The sequence below is a fragment of the Pinus tabuliformis genome, chromosome 1_1 (genome assembly GCF_031772625.1).
Source record: "Pinus tabuliformis cultivar Carrire ecotype Pingquan chromosome 1_1, CPIR1, whole genome shotgun sequence".
In the NCBI taxonomy this organism is placed as follows: Eukaryota; Viridiplantae; Streptophyta; class Pinopsida; order Pinales; family Pinaceae; genus Pinus; species Pinus tabuliformis.
The window spans coordinates 562,385,466-562,399,922 of record NC_142297.1 but is presented as its reverse complement, the minus strand read 5'-3'; positions in this window follow the sequence as shown (position 1 = coordinate 562,399,922).

Here is a 14,457-nt window from a genome sequence, read left to right as displayed (position 1 = left end):
ATAATTGAAACATGTCTTCTTGCTGGGTATGGTATTAAATAGAAAATAAAAACACTTGGTATCAACCCCAAACATTCACACGGGTAGATGATATAACTTCAAAAGTGACCACCTTGAAAACTCTGTTCTCCAATTAGCAGTTGTCTATAACGCGACTTTTTGAAAGTCTTTTCGGCGGATTTTTCCGGTCAAAATCCGGCAGGAATTATTGGAATCGCAAGTTTCATAGCTAGTTTCTGCACAATGAAAGCGTCCCAGGGGTTTTTCAGGGTGCTGAATCCAAATATGCAGTTAAAAAACCATTTTAACTGCAAGAAATCAAGATTTGACCTCAATTCTTCCGCCGGATTCCGTCACCAAAATCTTCAAAAAAATCGCATTATAGACCACTCCCTCCAATTATCCCATGCATTGACTGGCATAACAATTAGGGTGGTTTTCGAAGCTAGTGGCAAATGCCTTTATTTTTTCACAAATGTTAGATTTTCTCACAGTAAGAATTAGGACTTCGCAATAAAAATAGTTTTAGATTCCATATCAACGAACAAAAATGATTTATATAAATGATTCAGTCATCCGTTTTTCAGGCCGAAGAAACATTGTATGAAAAAACATTTAATGCAAGAGCATTTGATGTGCGGTGCTAATTGGCAAGATTGCGCCTTACTAGTTCCTATTGAGGGCATGGAATACCCGTACCCAGATGAAGATCAAGTAGGAATTTTTCGAGATAAATTAATTGTTATAGTATTAGTACTATCAAGCCACTATAAATTGAAAGATGTGCAATCAATATTTAAACAAAAACAAATCACATTAAGTGTAAATATTTTTTAATTTATGTCTAAAATTTCCCAATACCTTGACTGGGTGGGCCCACATCTGTTCATAAATAGTCTCTTAATACTTAAGAGTACAAATCATATTGTCCCAAATAGAAAACAGATAAAACTATAAATCCTTCCAAAATGGTCTATTCCAAAAGTACAAAGTAGCAATAACTTCTACGCGAAGCACAAAGTAGTAGTCACTTCAACCCCCATTGATCATAACTAAAGCTATGTATCCCACATGCATATCCATACCTGCACATAATAAAAGTTAATGTATGCCAGACATAACTGCTGTGTTATTCAACATTTCAACTCACTGTGTTGAATAAATGACACCCAACCCAATAACTTCAATAAATGATACCCAACCCATTCTATTTCCCATTAAAACATATCAAAGCACATGGATCAACAAAAGAAAAATCCCCAGCCATTGGATCACATCCAAATCAAATGAGATCACACATTCAAAATGAAGCCATTGCAATCCATGTCCATCCTTGTCACCAATTAAATTCAAGTGCAAAAAACTATAAAAGAAGTTCAACAATTGTTGAAGTTGCATTTTAACATTCAAACTATTCACCGGCCCCAGAGACAAACCATCACAAACCATTTGATAGTATATTCAGGTTAGTTATTTCAATTACAAAACGGTTTTCTTACATTTTTATTTTCATTTCTCATTGTTTTTATTTCAGTTTTCTTACAATTTTATTTTCATGAAAATATATATATATTTTTTCTATTTTTCTATATTTTGAATCATTTTCAAGTTGACTGGAAAATATGACACAACCATAATGCAAAGTATTGGCTAGTATGGCTAGCTACAGATGAAAAATAACATAACTCGTTTATAGTTGAACATCAATCCTTTTCTACAGTACAAATTCCATGCGGGAAGGACTCTATCTAAAGTTCTACACATTCATCCCAAAGACAAAGCAATGTCATCAAAACTAGTTCCACAATCAGAATTAATTGGAAAATGGGGCTCCTAGCTACAATTTAAGAACAACTAGATGACCATATGATTTAACAAGGAGACTCCACAAAATTTTTAGGGTTGTCTAGGATTTATCATAAATTGATGACATGCGGAAATAAACAGTGACAAAAAATTTAACAATAAATGACAACAGTTCCTTGCTTAATTGGCTATTAGTGACAAACTTGGAATGGAAAAAATAGACGTAGAAACTCCTTTATGCTTCCCTTTCTTCTAGTGCTTGTCAGATTTGTTGAGACATGAAACCATTCTAGATGAATTTAGATTAAATTTTTAGTGAATAAGATGAATATCATTGTCATTTTTAGAACATGCAACGATCTTTGTCATTTCTCTTAGTTGCATTTGAAGAGGAAATATCTATAATTGTTTTCCCTTGTAACATTTTCATAATCATTATGTTTCTCTATAACCTACTTACCTACTTATCATTCAAATGCTCAAGATACTTCATCTATATTTCATATTTTCTGAAAGCCACATTATCCTTCCCTTCATCAACTGTGACATCTTCAAATGGAAATAAAATACAACAAGTTTGTCACTATCATGATCTTCAAAAACATTAGAAAGAAAAATAAGTTTGTCACTATCATGCTCTTCAAAAATATCAGCAGGAAAAATAAGTATGTCACTGTCATGCTCTTCAAAAACATCAGCGAGCAAAATAAGTTTGTCATTGTCATGCTCTTCAAAAACATTAGCAAGCAAAATAAGTTTGTCACTATCATGCTCTTCAAAAACATCACCAAGCAAATTAACATCAAAATATTGAGATGACCATTATATCTTTTTTTACAACCTATTGAAGAGAGATCAAGTCTAATGGGAGTGAAAATTTTTGGCAAATTTTCCTTACTAATTAATTTTGGTTAACATCTTTTGGAAAATTTTCCTTACTAATTATTTTTGGCTACCATCTGTTCATAGATCATGCATAATTTGTTGCAAGTAAAATTTTTGGTAAGCATTTCGCTCACACCCATATATTTGTCTGGAAGGGTTTTTTGATACATATGAGTGTAGTTAGGTTACACTAGATCATCTAGGAAATAATATGGAGGGACCAACTCAATTCTCTGTAAGTTTGAACATGTACATGACATCAAAGACCTTTGGCCTAACCGTAGACTTTAAATTTGATATATTAACTACAATAGGATTTAAATTTGAAATATTTGATCCTTGTAACAAATTACATCTTAATCCTGTTGCATGCCTATGACTTAGTGGTCCAAATCCATATAAAGGGCCATTGTATAACCGAATTAATTAGATTACAACAAAAACTTCTTTTTCTAGGTAGTGCACTTTATAACTAGGTCCAAGAACACAACTAAGGCTACCGTCATCAGTGAAACAACTTGCAAAATTACCATGTCTTCCCAATCCAAACCTAGGATTTCTGTGAGTGTCTCTAACTTTTTCAAACTTTAAATGGAGACTTTACAGTTTTCAAGATTTAAGGATTAAATTAATTCAAACAACAATAAGGCAATGCACTATATAACTAGGTCCAAGAACACAGCGAAGGCTACCCTTAGCAGCCAAACAACTTGCAAATTTGCCATGTTTCCCTATCCAAACCTAGGATGTCTGTGAGTGTCTCCAACCTTGTTAGACTTTAAATGGAAAATTTACAGTTTTCAAGATTTAAGGATTTAATTTAATTCAAACAATAGTAAGTCAGCACACTTTATAACTAGGTCCAAGAACACAACTAAGGCTACCCTCAACAGTCAAACAACTTGCACTTTATAACTAGGTCCAAGAACACAACTAAGGCTACCCTCAACAACCAAACAACTTGCAAAATTACCATGTCTTCCCAATCCAAACCTGGGATGTATGTGAGTGTCTCCAACCTTGTGAGACTTTAAATGGAGACTTTACAGTTTTCAAGATTTAAGGATTAAATTTAATGAAACAACAGTAACGAAGTTCACTTTATAACCAGGTCCAAGAACACAACTAAGGTTACCCTCAACAGCCAAACAAATTGCAAAATTACCATGTCTTCACAATCCAAACTTAATATGTCTATGATGATTAGGAATATCAATAATGATAAACATGAGGCTAAAAAAATTAATTCAAACAACAATAACTACCATATCAACATCTTAACTAGAAAAGGAACTAGGTGTCACTTTTTATAGTTGAAATTACTCCTAGAGCTTCCTTCATGTCTAAAGAGTGTTATCTATAGGAATAACAATAGCATTGACAAATTCAAAACCATTCCCTATAGAGCTTCTATTGATTGTCATGAAACTAAACAATATTAACAAACATGAGGCTAAACAATATAAGTCAAATAAAATTTTATAAAAAAGAACTAAATTATATCAACATCTTAACTAGAAAGATCACTTTGTTTAGTTGAAATTCCTCCTATAACACATAAAACATTTTATCCGAATAATATATTGATATATTGAAGACATACAATTGATTATAGGTCAATTTCAACACACTAGAAGTAGTTTTCCAAGTACAAATACAATCATGGTATTTTAAGTGTAAAAACAAGTTATCAAAACAACAATCACTGATAATTTTGAAGACATACAACAAATTTATTCTGTAGATTTGATTTTTCAAGGATACTGTCCAAAAGGCATATGGATGAATATCTCTTAAGTTGCTACTAACATACATGTTGATAATTTCTTGTAATAAAGCAAAAATATTTTTGGCTTGTATGAAAGCATAATTTTCAATTATTCTTAACTAAATACATGCAATAATTATGTAGGTAGTTGCATCTATGGCAAGAGTTAGTTATGTTTCTCGTACAAGGAGAAGTGGTAGGAGAGTGATAAGGGGTTCTTAGCTTTGATACCCTTCATTAGATGGGGACATGGCAGGTGATGTGAATGTCTACAATGCTCCAAGAAATGTTATTGAGGATGACCATGCCACTGAATATGATGTTGTCACACCATCACCCATATAGCCATCGTCAACCACAGTCCAATGGGAAAGTTCAACTAAAAATATCAGTGGTATAAGAGGTTGGAAAAAAGAAGAAATTTTAGCTACAATTGACGACATAGAGTTTAATGGATATTCAGTTCAGACATCTACAAAATAACATGGTATTCCTCCCTCGTCAATACATTTTTGGATAAATGGGCTCACTTATTCAAAATGTAGAGGGCCTCTTATAATTATGAGTGAAGAGGAGGAGGGCGAGGTGGTTGAGTGGTGTAAAGAGATGGCCCAATTGGGACATGGGTTAGAGTTGATACAACTCAAATCCACAATTGCTCAAATTTGTCAAGGGAGGGCAAACCCATTCAAAGATGGGTTTCCTGGTAAATCATGGTGGTTTGGGTTTAAAAAAAGGCATCCAGACCTTGTATTGTAAACATTCTTATGGTGCATACCATATATGGAACTGTGATGAAACAGGTTTATAGGAAGGAAGGAATTGTGGCATGTGGGTAATTTCCAAGAGAGGGAGCCGAAACGTGCCAAATATTTTTCCTAAGAGAAGGGAGTGGATAACTATTCTATGTTGTGTCAATGCAATTGGTGCTTCAATCCCAGGATTTTATCTATTCAAAGGTAAAAATAAACTGAAAACATATATACAAAACTGTGAACCAGGTGCATGCATGGCTGCACATCCCCATGCATGGATGACTAAAGAACTTTTTTTAAATTGGCTTTGTCACTTTGCTGCATCTGTACCAGGTGGTGTCTCACCTAATAACAAACACCTATTGATATTAGATGGCCATGGAAGCCACATTGTTGTACAAACAATTGAGAAAACAAACAATTTGGGCATCAATCTGTTAACATTTCCCGCTCATACCACTCATAGATTGCAACCCCTTGATGTTAATGTGTTTGGCCCTTTCAAGAACTATTTCAGGTCAGAGCGTGTTGCATGGATAGAAAAGAATCCAGGGTTTGAGGTGAAAAGGTTCAAAATAGCAGAGCTTGCAAGTAAAGCGTTTAAAATGGCTTTGACACCATCCAATATCAAGGTTGGCTTTAGGAGGACAAGAATCTGGCCACTAAATTATGATGCACTTATGCATGATACTGGTTGTAGCGAAGCATTTCATGTGGATGGTCAGGAAGAAGGGCATGTCCAAACAGGTGTTGAAGTGCAAGAAGAAGTAGATGAACATGATGATGTGGTTGCAACTGGTAATATGATTTCCCTCTCTCAAGGACACTTATATGGTGATGATGATGAACATGTATGTGAAACACAGTATAATCATGAACAAATTCACTGTAAAATGGAGGTCGTTCTACCAACTCAAGCACATGAAACTTCTGCTGCTAATATTGTTAATGACATTGTTGAACATGTAGTTGACAATGAAGATGTATTTGAAAATGACATTGTTGATATTGCACTAGGAAGCAACAATGACCAATTGACATTTCCAAGCCAAGTAACCCAACCATCATGGCTGGAAGAAGCCATGGTTAATTTAAACGAACATAGTATCTCAAGAACCAATGAACAAAGCACAAACATGCCTTCACAACCAGCAGAATTGAAAATTGAAATTGTTCCTTTTTTTGTGGACAATAGATCAATGGAAGAAGATGAATCTCATAATGAGGCATCAGATGAAGATAACAATATATTTCATTAAGTTGTCTCCAATATTGAAAGGGAATTACCAAGCAATGACATGCAGGTGGGAGGGGTGGAGAAGTTATTTGGTCGGTTCTTTGAAAAAGAAGAAAGGAACACCAGTTATTCTTCGTATGGGTCGAAGTTCACAATTACTCACCTTAGAAGACTATATAAACCTATTAGTTGAGTCTGAAAAAAAAATAAAAATTGAAATTCAGGAATTAAAACAGAAAAAGAAGGATCTAGCCAAGGAGAAGAAGGTAGCAAGGATTGTTGTAGAAAAATGTCGAGAAGATGAAAGGCTTGAAAGAGAGAAATCAAGGCAAGAGAAGGACCAACAAAAACAAATGGCAAGATAGGGAAAAGAATCAAGAAATTCTAAACAAATGCTTGACAAGGAACAAGGGATGACCGATATGGTTGATAATGATGCAAGCACAACTGATGAAACTAGGATTATGTCAAACACATTGGACAATATTACAGATAATACACCATTATTCCAAGACCTCATAAACATTCAAGTTCCTCACTATTGAAATGGGGGTTTACCCACTTGCCTTATACCTACCAGTGTAGATGTCAATTCTATGTATGTTCATCACACACCTCCACTTAATGCATGGGTTAGTAGCGCATATGTGAGGTATGACTACTCAATTCATCCATAGTTGGAAGGTGAAAATTGGACTCAATCATATGGAAGCAATCAACCATTTCTAATCAACCCTTTTTAGGTAGGCCAACCTACTTGTCTCAAGCAGGTAACTCAGGGAGTTTTGGCACTGAAGATTCTCAATGCCATAAAGAATAGGGGTGTCATATGCTTTTGGTTGTAACCACATTATGACGTGGATTTTGGATGGATTGTCTCTTTTTCTTGTCAAAAAAATATTTTGGCTTACAACCTAGGTTGTTTTATTTCATATTGTCCGTGGCATTGTAACCAAAATCCATTTTAGAAGGAGCATCTATAGTCTATTATGATGGAGAAATCTTACGTGATAATGGAAATTGGATTTTTTGTTATGCCTCTACACACCAAATGATTTACAACACATTTATAACCGAGTTGTAAATATTATGGCAAACGAGTGAATAATGAAATCTTGAACAAGTCACTTATTTTAATACGAAAATTCCATAAAGCAATGAACATTAAGATTCCCTAACCTCACACCTCATATGAAACCTCGTTTACTGTAAGTTAACTTAGAAGACAAACCAAATGCATGTGCGGTGAAGCATAAATAAGCCAAATAAAACATCAACTTGCCAAGAGATGAGAAACGAGTGAATAAAGAAATCAACAAGCATCAACTGCGTTGTTAATTAAATGATAAAGCATCAACAAGCATCAACTGTGTTGTTAATTAAATGATAAAGCATCAACAAGCATCAAATGAGTCTCTAATTAAATGACAAATGAGTGAATAATGAAATATTGAACAAGTCACTTCTTTTAATATGAAAATTCCATAAAACAGTGAACAATAAAAGTACCTAACCTCACATATCATATGAAACCTCGTCTACTGTAAGTTAACTTAGAAGACAAATAGAGTGCATGTGCGGTGAAGTATCAACAAGGCAAGAGAATAATTAAATGAAAAACGAGTGAATAACGAAATCAACAAGCATCAAATGCATTGTTAATTAAATGATAAAGCATCAAATGCGTTGTTAATTAAATGATAAAGCATCAACAAGCATCAACTGAGTCTCTAATTAAATGACACATGAGTGGAAAATGAAATATTGAACAAGTCACTTCCTTTAATATGAAAATTCCATAAAATAGTGAACGGTAAAAGTACCTAACCTCACACCTCATATGAAACCTTGTTCACTGTAAGATAACTTAGAAGACAAACATAGTGCATGTGCGGTGAAGCATCAACAAGCCAAGAGAATAGTTAAATGAAAAACGAGTGAATAACGAAATCAACAAGCATCAACTATGTTGTTAATTAAATTATAAAGCATCGACAAGCATCAATTGAGTCTCTAATTAAATGACACATGAGTGAATAATGAAATATTGAACAAGTCACTTCTTTTAATATGAAAATTCCATAAAAAAATGAACAATAAAAGTACCTAACCTCACACCTCATATGAAACCTCATTTACTATAAGTTAACTTAGAAGACAAACAAAGTGCATGTGCGGTGAAGCATCAACAAGTCAAATAAAACATCAACTTTCCAAGAGAATAATTAAATGACAAACAAGTGAATAACAAAATCATCAACAACATTGTTAATTAAATTATAAAGCATCAACAAGCATCAATTGAGTTGTTAATTAAATGACAAACGAGTGAATAATGAAATCTTGAACAAGTCACTTATTTTAATATGAAAATTCTATAAAACAGTGAACAATAAAAGTACCTAACCTCATACCTCATATCAAACCTCATTTATTGTAAGTTAACTTAGAAGACAAATAGAGTGCATGTGCGGTGAAGCATCAACAAGCCAAGAGAACAATTAAGTGACAAATGAGTGAATAATGAAATAAAAAAGAATCCGCTGAGTATTAATTAAATGATAAAGCATCAACAAACATCAACTGAGTTGTTAATTAAATGACAAATGAGTGAATAATGAAATCTTGAACAAGTCACTTGTTTTAATATGAAAATTCCATAAAACAGTGAACAGTAAAAGTACCTAACCTCACACCACATATGAAACCTCATTTATTGTAAGTTAACTTAGAAGACAAATAGAGTGCATGTGCGGTGAAGCATCAACAAGCCAAATAAAGCATCTACAAGCCAAGAGAATAATTAAATGACAAACGAGTGAATAAAGATGGATAGTCATTTGTAGATTTCATGAAGATGGAGGACAAAACCAAAATTATGTTTAAAAAGGAAATGAGGCAATATTGTCTCATAGAGGTGATAAAGAATCAAGGTTGTTGAGAGAACCAGAGGTAGAAGAAGAGATGCCCATTGCATCTGAAGGGAAAAAGATGATTTTTGGTGGTAAAACTGATTATGTATATGCAGGGTTTTTAAGTCAAGAGCATGAACAAATTTTCCTCCAAAATGACCATAAGAAAAATAATTCCACAGGGGATAGACAATCCCAAAAGGTTTTCTTAAAAGAGGAAGAAAGTGCAGGAATTGCTTCTTAGAAGTAGAGGCAAGCATAAACAAGTTTTCAACCCTACAAGAAACATATAAAGATAGTCATGGAAATCAAAAAGAACAATGGTGACTTTTGGAAGTTGCTATGCTAAAGGAGGAGAATAACTCTCAAAAGCTGAAGTGGAGAACCTCATAAAAAGAAAGGAACAACTATTAAAATGTTTGAGAGACTTTGATTTTGTAGATGATGGATAGTCATTTGTAGATTTCATGAAGATGGAGGACAAAACCAAAATTATGTTTAAAAAGGAAATGAGGCAATATTGTCTCATAGAGGTGATAAGGAATCCACTATACGCAGGCCACCTTTGAACTCTCCTTTACCATGTGTTGTAAAGATGTATAGAAGGAAGATTTGTAAGCTGATGTGTAAAGTCAAGATGTAGCTGGCTGGTGGGAATATAAAGCTAGCTTGTTAGCTGGTAGCTATGCCCTTGCCTTACAGGTATAGGTTCAAGTTTTTATAGGAGCTTGACAGAGTAAATTTGCCTTCTGTTGGTTTATGTATATGTAGGGTTTTTAAGTCAAGAGCATGAACAAAATTTCCTCCAAAATGACCATAAGAAAAAGAACTCCACAGGGGATAGAAAATCCCAAAAGGTTTTCGTAACAAAGGAAGAAAGTGCAGGAAATGCTTCTCAAAATAAGGTGCAAGCAAAAATCATAACGGAGGAAGAAAGTGCAGGAATTCTCTTTGAGGGAGGCTCTGTTTGAGTTTTTGAAATCAAAGTAGGGTTGTAACTCCCATTCTTTTTTTTGACAGGCACCAAGTTGGTGACCCAAACCACGTATCTGACAAGGATAATTATCTTGGCATCACAGATCTTTTTTATGTCCTTCTATAAAAGAGGACACAACAAGAAACACTACAAGCAAGCATAAATCGTAACAGAGGAAGAAAGTGCAAGCCCTTCTCAGAAGAAAAGGCAAGAATAAATTGTAATAGAGGAAGAAAGTGAATGAATTCTCTCTGAGGGAGGCTCTATTTGAGTTTTTTAAATCAACATAGGGCTATAACCCATTCTTTTTTCTGACAAGCACCAAGTTGGTGACCCAAACCACGTATCTGACAGGGATAATTCTCTTGGCATTACAGAGATTGCTTATGTCCTTCTATAAAAGAGGACACAACAAGAAACACTACAAACAACACTACAAGCAAGCAGAAATTGTAACAGAGGGAGAAAGTGTAGGAAATGCTTCTCAGAAGCAGAGGCAAGCAGAAACATGTTTTCAACCCTACAAGCAACACTATAAGCAACATATAAAGATATTCATGACATCAAACAAAGCTAAACCCATGAATAAATAACCATAAACATGTTACCATAAACCATGCAACAAGAGCTAAATTCGAAACAACAAATTCAAGTGTTGAAAAACACAATAGTGCAACAAAAGCTAAATTCCCAACAACAAATTTAAGTGTTGAAAAATACAGTGGATGGTAGGATTTAGAATCTTATCGGAGAGCCGCAGAAGCCACCACCATGTCCAAACATCGCCTCAAACCTCGCCATACATCTTCTGCGACAACCATACAAATTACCTGCAACACAAACTTGGAAACATAAAAAGAAATTGACATTTGGAAAAAAAACTGAAAAAATTACAACAAATTCGCAAAAAAAACCAATGAATTTCAATACTTACCTTCATGGACCTCGAAAATTTCATGTCGGCCATTGAACTTGCTCGAATCTCCCACTGGATCCTTCGTAAACAATAGGCCATGAGGATGAAACTATAACAAAGGTATTTGTAAACCCCCGATAAATCATAACAAACAACATCATCACTAGTGTTAAACCCCCCTCGAAACAAGTAAAGCAACCACACCCTAAACCATAAACAAGAAACGAACCACTGTAAACAACATTGCCAGATGGGAAGCACCAGAATGGTGGACCATGTGAACTAGTAATGGAGTCGAGAGGAGCCGTCATCGGTGGAGTGCATTGCCCACACACCGGGCCCAAACAAGATAACACAGGGAAACGTAGACATGCCACAAAACACGCTTTAGGAAACCCGAGACAACGGGAATAAGGGTTTATTTAATGCATACACCCATCATAATAGGTCGCATGTCCCATTCAACAAGTGTCGTACAACAAAAACAGAGTCTCCAAGTCAGCAACCAACATGGAAGGGATGGTGCATAGGTAATGGCATCCCTCCCCTATTCCAACATAGGTATGCCCAATGTACGCGTAGTACGATTACAAGTAAGGCAATGTATAAAGGTGAATTCCCATGATCTAGGTAGCATTAGAGCCATCAATACTATTGAAAATCAATTACTGGCCAAAAAACATGATGATAAATAAGAGACTATGAATAATATTGATTAACAAATGTAACATGGGAAAACAAACAACAATATATCAGGTGCAACAGATAGTAATATTTCTAGCTTCTCATTGATGCATGAACCTATCCATGAGGGCAATACACCGGTCGACACTACCCAAAATAATGTCACACAGAGAAAATCCATATTAAGCTCAAGGAACTCATCTGTTATATATTCAAGAAGGAATGTGGAAGATGACAACATTTGGGTGCCTAAGTTTCATAGTGGAAGACATTCTGAAATCCATGAAGAGCACAAACATAATCAGAAACAAATAACTTTCCACTTTATATAAAGCTTTCCACTGTTAATTACATAAAAGTCGTTTTTATTGGCACTTGGAACATTGTAATCACTTGATTATGGATCAATCTACAAACACACGATTGTGGGTTAACCACACAAAACCTTTTTCTTCAACAACACTTGGTTATGGGTAATATAAAAACCCACGATTATTGGTTAACCACACAAAACTTTTCTCTTTATTGAATCATATCTTCGTCATTAAGGAAACTAGCTCATAGGGAACCATAACCAACATAAGATTCTAATGAGGGAAATTTATGCAATGGGGACCATTGCTTCCTAAGGGGGGAGGATTGATCCAAATTGAAAGTGGTATCCACCCATGATATTTCCCATGGTATCTACCCATGGTGTTGAATCATGTAACTCAACGCACCTAAAATACTATAAATATTGGGTCTCACCTTTACTAAGGACATTGAGGATTTCATGTAGATGTAATAATTTTCTCCTTCCTATTTAAAAAAGAATCGATTTTTTATCATATTGTCTATTTTTTTATTGTATCATTCTCTCTTTTTAGAACACTCAAGACACTCACGCCTCTTGGATGTTAGTCCCCAAGATTCAGATCACGTGGAAGGAGGATTGCAGTTCTACTTTTGAGGTAACAATAGTTTTGTGCTCTATTTCTAATTCAATAATGACCAATTCATTATATTTAGAAGTGGTCCTTAGTTTCTATGTTCCAATGGTTTATGCCAAAATAGATGGATTGTTGAATTTGATCTAACAAAGAAACTACTCCCTACTATCCTATCTTAGGTTCACCTATCTCGTTTTACCCTAAACTTATGGTATGGGGAAATATTAACGTAATTAGTAATAAGATTGTAAAGTTTTTACACAATTATAGTTGAAAGTTATTATCTTCTCATGTACTTGAATTTTAGTAGAATTAGATCTAGGCATTGGTATCCTATAATTAATTAAACTGTAGTTGGATAGTTGGACCCATATTCAACAATTAGATTACAAGAAACATTCCTTCAAGTGCAAGGGCTATCATGAGTATGACCATTTTGCAATATATACCCAAATAAATCTTTTTCCTTCAACAAGGAAACAATGAATGGGTTCAATTGGTTTACAAGAATAAGAGGAGATCTAAGCAAGCAAAGAAATATCAATATAAAAATAAAGTGCAAGTTGAATCAATTATAAATTATGCATACAAAGGCACCAGTGAAAACAAATTCTAAGGACTTGTATACATTGTTTCAAAGAGGGAACATTCAAGCCTAGGAAAATAAACCCTCCTTAACCCTCCATTGGGCAGAGAAAATAGACATGTTATCCTAAAGTGCCAAAATGAATCAAGGAGGGTGAGAAAATAAAAAAGGAATAAAAACCACAAAATAAAAGAGTTAGCAAAAGACGAAGACACTAGAGTTATAGCAGATTATATGCGATCTACCAATTCTAAAGGAAAAACCTTTTATTAAACTTGAACATCTAGTTGACAACATAGAAGAAAGGGAAAACATGAGAAAACACTTAAATATTATAATTCGAATTTGGGTATTTAGGTAATGTGGGAACAACACTTGATAAACAAGTCATCTAAATATTATTGGAAACCTTATAAATCCCCAAATTTTGGTGTAAAATTGACTCTTGGAGTCCAAATGATCAGGAGAAACTCCATCCAACTGTCTTCGTATATCCCTATGGTCACATAACATTAAAGACTCAAGAAACACACTAGGAATTATTATTAATTTTTTATGCATATTTATATGTAATTAATCTAAAAACAATACTCATGTGAGAATGGAAGAAACCTAGAATTAAATAGATGGAATACAAGGTAGCAAGTCCCTACTTTCAGTGTAGTAAGACTTATCAAGTGTAGATATTGTGAGTATAGAATCGTACATGTTTCATCCCCCACGATGGAATGAGCATCATATGTGTAGCCTCATGTGCAATGAGTATGCAAGTTTAACAAGGATACAAGAATATGGTTTAACAATCTATTGGACTTAGTATAAATGCAAAAAAAATACCCATAACCATCAATAATCAATCTTGGTAGGTAGGGAAAAGTGAAGTTGAACCATAATCCAAGGGACCTCCCATCGGATAGATTGAGTTATGAATTTATTTAGGGAGTCATCCCCAACATGATATGAAATGATGGTTGTTGGATACAAAGCATTAGTAAGGGTA